Raw genomic sequence first — 6,655 nt, 5'->3', positions numbered from 1 at the left:
AGACCAAATTTAAAATGTAAATTCCCTACCAGTCCTTGTGAGACGCTGAGTTGGAGGGAAGGGAAACAAAGCAGCTTTCACCTGTTTATGAGAAAAAAAGAATGAATTGTCACCATTTGGAAAACAAAGAGCAGGAGATATTTTTATACTGTGGATGGTCAGCTTTGCATTACCAAGCCCCTGCCCTGCTCTGCCTAGCCTTCTCTGGCTTGGACAACCTATTGTCTATCAGAAAAGATGCAGATAAACCTCAGCTCCAGAAGGGGGAGCTCTTTCTCTCTTTCACGGGGGCACGAACTTTCAAACTCATCAGCAGCATAAAGATTCTGAAGAATCTTTGCAGAACAGATGGCCGTAAGAAAAAATGCCAGCGTTTTTGAAAAAGTGGCTGAACAAAGATGGAAATAATCATTGGAGGTTCTCAGGCTTCTTGGTCTGCTTTCTGGTTCTCTTCCCGCATTTCTGTCCATACTGCTGTGCTACATTTGCCATCATTTCTAGTGGTTTCCATGTCTCTGTAGTGACATTATTGTCACGTGGGTTCTCAGTAGCTTGGTGAGCAAAAGGATTCCTCCAAATCATGCTCTGGAATCCCCACATTGGACACCCTTGGAATCTTCACAGCCAATGACCTGGACTAATGTGTTTATGAATGCACACAATTATTATTTTTTAAAACCATACTTCCTGTGATGCCTTGAATTCAGGCTATGCCTCACTGTATTTTGTCTGCATAATTCTCTCAGCCAGAAAGTGTCGATTCATTCTACTTCCTACAATGAATTACAATTGCCTCTTTCTGTTTCTATGTATAGTTTAGTTCTTTACGAATTGAACATCCACTACATACAAATTATTAAGATATATGCTTGAGGGTATAAAATAATGAGTTGTATTGCAGGCCTTGCTCACCCACCTCTAAAAATATTCTTGAAGAGTACATGCATCGTTGATAGACTAAACCAGGAGTAACTCTAATATATAATTTGTGCTAGATCAGATGTCAGCTGATATTAAATAACAGGTGATGTTAAATGCCAAAAGTATAACAAAATTAAACCTAACAGAGGAAATGTATTTTTCCTATGAATTAGGAAAATATTTTTTTTCAGTGTTAGTAGCAGAGCACTTTTGTCATGATCACAAACTGTCAGAAACCAGGAGAACCAGAGCAGCTTGTGGGAACACTGCAGGAGGACCACTGACCTAGTCCAACCACAAAACACACTGGAATGCATGTTTCCTAAATGGCAGAGTGAGCACTTTGGCAAACTGCTCTCCCATGAAGAAACAACAAAATGCCAGTGAGACATTTAAATTTAACTATTTTTGAGCTCTGAAAATTACCCAAGCCACAGAACAAACTGAAAACCACCTGTCCAGAAGAAACTACTAAACCTTGGTATGATAATGGTATTTGGAGTGTTTGAATTCCCATCCTCCCCTCAACAGACCCCCAGATCTGTGGCATGATAGTCATTGACAGTCTCACAACCAATGGAGAGGATTGACCTATTTTGGAGCTTCATTTAAAACATCCCCAATGGCATAGTCAAAATTCTCTCGAAATGTCCAGCTTTATGGAAAATCTCTAGCTCCAGGCTTTTGTGACTATTTGATTAAACTCAGAGCTCAGATCAAAAGGGAGAGAGAAGCAGGGAAGGATATGCCCTAGCCCAGTGTATTTCTGAAACCATAACAATCTTTTGGGGACATTGCAGCTGTTTAAGTCTATTATTTCAGTTGAGGCAAACAAGAGCTTAGCTGGCATTTTAAAAGGAATTTCTGGAAAAGAAGATAACCAAAAGAACTATTAAAATCTTCATATATTCCTGAGTATCTAAAAAGCTGGGTACAGGTACAATAATTTGTGCATGCCCAATAAAGACGTGGGAAAGGAGAAGAAACCAGTCACTCAAGCTTGAGGCCCTGCACGAGCAGGAAGTGAAAGCTAAGGCTGCCTTATAAACTGCTTGAAGTTTGAAGGCAAGCCTTCTGACATAGATTCCCTTGTCAAATAGTGGAAGACATACAAATGAGGAGTTTGAGGAAATCTTGTAGATCTTTGGCTGACCAATAAATTATACTAACCAGCAGTGGCCCCTAGGAATATTGGCCTAAAAATAAAAACAAAAAGTTAAAAAAAAGTGAGAAGAGAACTCAGTGGCCACACACTCCAGGGAATATAGAACCTCTATAATTAGTCCAGAAAAGTACCTAGATAAATAAGCATCAGTGAAAGAAACAACAACAATAACAACAGAAACCTTGCAATAGTAAGAAATTCAGGGAAGAGTAAAGAATTTGATACCAGATGTGTTACAATATAGTATCTGTAAGGTTCAGTTTTCAACAAAAGATTATGAGACATGCAAAGAAACTGGAAAACAATCAACCACAGAAAATCTCCTGATATGACCTAGCTGTTGGAATTAGTAGACAAAAATGTTCAATCAGCTATTGTAAATACATGCAAAGAATGTAAACCAAGCAAACCATCTCTAAAGAATTGAAGTAAAGTATGATAATAGTGTCTCACCAAATTGAGAAATCAATAAGGACCTAGAAATTATAAATAAGAGCTAATAGAAGTTCTCACTACAATTAAAAACTCACTAGAAAAATTTAATAATGGATTTGAACTGGAAGAAGAAAGAATAATTAAATTTGAAGATAAGTTAAGTGAGATTATCCAATCTAAGGAGCTGAAAGAAGAAAAAATGAATAAAAATAAACAGAGCCTCAGAGAGATGTGGGATACTGTTAAGTATACCAACATATGCATAATAAGAATTCCAGCAAGAGAAAAGAAAGAAAAAGGTACAGAAAAAAATTTATTGAAGAAATATTGGCTAAAAACTCATCAAATTTTATTAAAACAATCAAAATCTACACATCCAAGAAGCTTAACAAATTCCAAGTAGAATAACCTCAAAAAGATTTACACTTCTACATAGAGTAGTCAAATTTATTTGCTCGTAATTGCTTATTGAAGCTTTTTTATGATAGCTGACTTAATGTCTTTGTCAGATAATTCTAACATGTCTGCCACCTTGGTCTTGGGATCTATTGATTGTTTTTTCTCATTCTGTTTGGGATCTTCCTTCATCCTTGATATGATGAATGATTTTCTACTGAAACTGAATATTTGGGGTATAAATATAATACCTCATAAATATAATGAGAATGTGCATCTTCTTTAAACCTCCTATTTTAGCTAGCTTATTTTCACACTGGTCATATAGAGGAAGTGGGGAATACCAGCTTAGTTCTGGCAGGTGGGGTAGAAGTGCTTTCACTCAGCCTCCTGTGATCTCCCATGAGGGATTCTTTTTATTCCTAGGCAGGGGTGGGGTTTTGACTCCACACTAGGGTCTCTACGATACCTCCCTGGCTGGGACAGGTAGAAGTATCTTGTGACTTCTCTCTCTATGGCCTCCAACAGCACTGCTGGGAGCAGGGAGTGGTCTTGTTTCCAAGGCAGGTAGGGAAAGTCCTGACTATCCACCAGACCTCTTTTGCCATCACCTCTGTGGGGGCACCATACTACTACTGGGTAGGGGTGAAAATCCAGCCTCCCATGTGCTTTCCATGATACCAACAGGTGGGGATGAATGTTGGGACTGCTTAATGAACCGTCTCTGACACTACACTGGTGGGGAGCATGGATTGGGGTAAGTCATGATAGCTTTGTGAGGGTAGAAGTCTAGGATCCCCATGTGATATTTGGTAGCATGTTTGAGGATGGGACTACAGATTTTTCTGTGGTGTTGTCTGGAGTAGAGCAGTTCTTGTCTAAAAGTTTTCTGTCTTGGAGGCTGACCTTCCTGTGTCCTTTGGCTAGAGGGAGTAGGCGTTCATTGGGCTGTGTGTGTTTTAATTGTCGTAAAAGAAAGCACAGCATAAAATTTCCTATCATAGGGGCTTCCCTGGTGGTGCAGTCGTTGAGAGTCCGCCTGCCGATGCAGGGGACACGGGTTCGTGCCCCAGTCCAGGAGGATCCCACATGCCATGGAGCGGCTGGGCCCGTGAGCCATGGCCGCTGAGCCTGCGCATCCGGAGCCTGTGCTCTGCAACGGGAGAGGCCACAACAGTGAGAGGCCCGTGTACCGCAAAAAAAAAAAAAAAAAAAAAAAAATTTCCTATCATAACCATTTTTAAGTGTAGCATCCAGATTGAGTAGTATTAAGTATACTCACCTTGCTGTGAAACGGATCTCCAGAACTTTTATATCTTATAAAACTGAAACTCTATACCCATCAAAAAACTCCCTATTTCCCCCTTTCCCCAGCCCATGGTGATCACCATTATAATTTCTATTTCTATGAATTTACATAATTTTGACACTTCATATACACAGAAGCATACAGCAGTCATCTTTTTGTGATTGGTTTATATCACTTAGCATAATGTCTTCAAGATTCATCCATGTTGTAACACATGACAAAAATTTTCAATGATACTGAGTTTTTGAAAAGATCAACAAGTTGGTTTTGTTTGTTTGTTTGTTTGTTTGTTTTTGCGGTACGCGGGCCTCTCACTGTTGTGGCCTCTCCTGTTGTGGAGCACAGGCTCCGGACGTGCAGGCTCAGCGGCCATGGCTCAAAGGCCTAGCCGCTCTGCGGCATGTGGGATCTTCCCAGACAGGGGCACGAACCCGTGTCCCCTGCATCGGCAGGCAGACTCTCAACCACTGTGCCACCAGGGAAGCCCGAAAAGATCAACAAGTTTTTAGCTACATTATGTAAGAAGAAAATAGAGAAGACTCAAATAATTACAATCAGAAATGAAAAAGGGAACATTACAACAAATGCCACAGAAATAAAAAGAAATGTAAGAGAATACTATGAAAAGTTGTATGCTAACAAATTGGATAACCAAGAAGAAATGGAAAAATTCCTAGAAACTCACAATTTATCAAGACTGAATCATGAAGAACTAGAAATTCTACACAGATCAATAACTAGTAAGGAGATTAAATCAGTATTCAAAGACCTCTTAACAAAGAAAAGCTAAGGACCGATGGCTTCACTGGAGAATTCCCAAACAATTAAAGAAGAATTATCACTAATCCTCTTGGAACTCTTTCAAAAAAATTGAACAGGAGGGAACACTTCCAAGCTCAATCCATGAGGCCAGTATTACCATGATACCGAAGCCAGATAAAGAAACTACAAGAAAAGAACATTACAGACCAATAGCCCTGATGAATTTTGATGCAAAAACCCTCAACAAAATACTAGCAACATGAATTCAACCATATGTTCAAAGGATATACACCTTGACCAAGGAAGGCTTATCCCTGGAATACGAGGATGATTCAACATATGAAAATCAATCAGTATAATATACCACATTATCAGAATGAAGGACAAAAACCACATGATCATCTCAGTTGTTGCAGAAAAAGCATTGACAAGATTCAACATTCTTTCCTTGGGTACAGCCTTCAACAAGCCATCCTCTAAACCTGTCTTTTATATTATCTTTGTCTGGCTTTGCTATCACAAATGTGCTTTTTTATCCTGAAATATTTTGTGTTACATTGGAGGAATTGTTCCTTGAATAAGTGACGAACTTGAGTCCACCAGGACTTGGACTTTTTGTGAAAAGATTTTTGACTGCTGATGTCTAGGATCCTCTTCCTGCCTGGGACACTTTATCTAAGAGGAGAGGACCACACAGCTCCAAACACTCTGTAACACCCCACTGCTCAGGTGGGAAGGAAGAATCAGATACAAAGGATAGCTTTTGTATAAATGCCTCATGTGACTCTGATCCCTGAACCCTTTAATCCCTTTAAAAAAGGGTTGCTGGATAGTTGGAGCTGCCAGTGGCCAGCTGTCTGCCCCTAAATACAAAGGGCTCAATCCAGAATACTAAGATAATTTTCTCCCAGCCATGCTCCTTTGGCTCTTTACTGGTCTTGTAAAGCAGAGCCTCTCTCTCTCTTTTTTTTTTTTTTTTTTTTTTTTTTTTGCGGTACGCGGGCCTCTCCCTGTTGTGGCCTCTCCCGTTGGTGGAGCACAGGCTCCGGACGCGCAGGCTCAGCGGCCATGGCTCACAGGTCCAGCCGCTCCGCAGAATGTGGGATCTTCCCGGACCGGGGCACGAACCCGTGTTCCCTGCATCAGCAGGCGGACTCTCAACCACTGCGCCACCAGGGAAGCCCAGAGTCTCTCTTTTTTAACCATGCCCTTACCCTCTTCCCTAACAATGTAAGAACCTAGAACAAATTAAGTTGAACGGTATGTAATTACCACGTTATTAGTATTAAGTTTATCTGAATATTAATAGATTCACCATCTTATTGACGTATTCATTCTTTTTAAACGTTCTACAAGAACATTATTATTATTATTATTTTGTATATTCAGTTCTTATTCTGATTTATTCACATATTTAACTCTGTGCACCTCATTCCTTCTTTCATCTCAGACCTTACAGTTCCTAGGAATGCTTTCTTTGTGCTTGTTTTACATCTTTTGGTGACATCCAGTATGGTAACCATTAGCCGCATGTGGTTAGTTAAATTTAAAGTAATTAACATTAAACAAAATTAAAATTTAGTTCCTAAGTCAGAGTGTTATCGAATGAATTGGGTCCTGCTGCTCGCTGCTTACAAAAACTCATGAACGTTGGTAGAAAGGAAAGT

Source organism: Mesoplodon mirus (genome assembly GCF_964341445.2).
Source record: "Mesoplodon mirus genome assembly, chromosome: 1".
In the NCBI taxonomy this organism is placed as follows: Eukaryota; Metazoa; Chordata; class Mammalia; order Artiodactyla; family Ziphiidae; genus Mesoplodon; species Mesoplodon mirus.
This window is presented reverse-complemented; position numbering follows the sequence as displayed.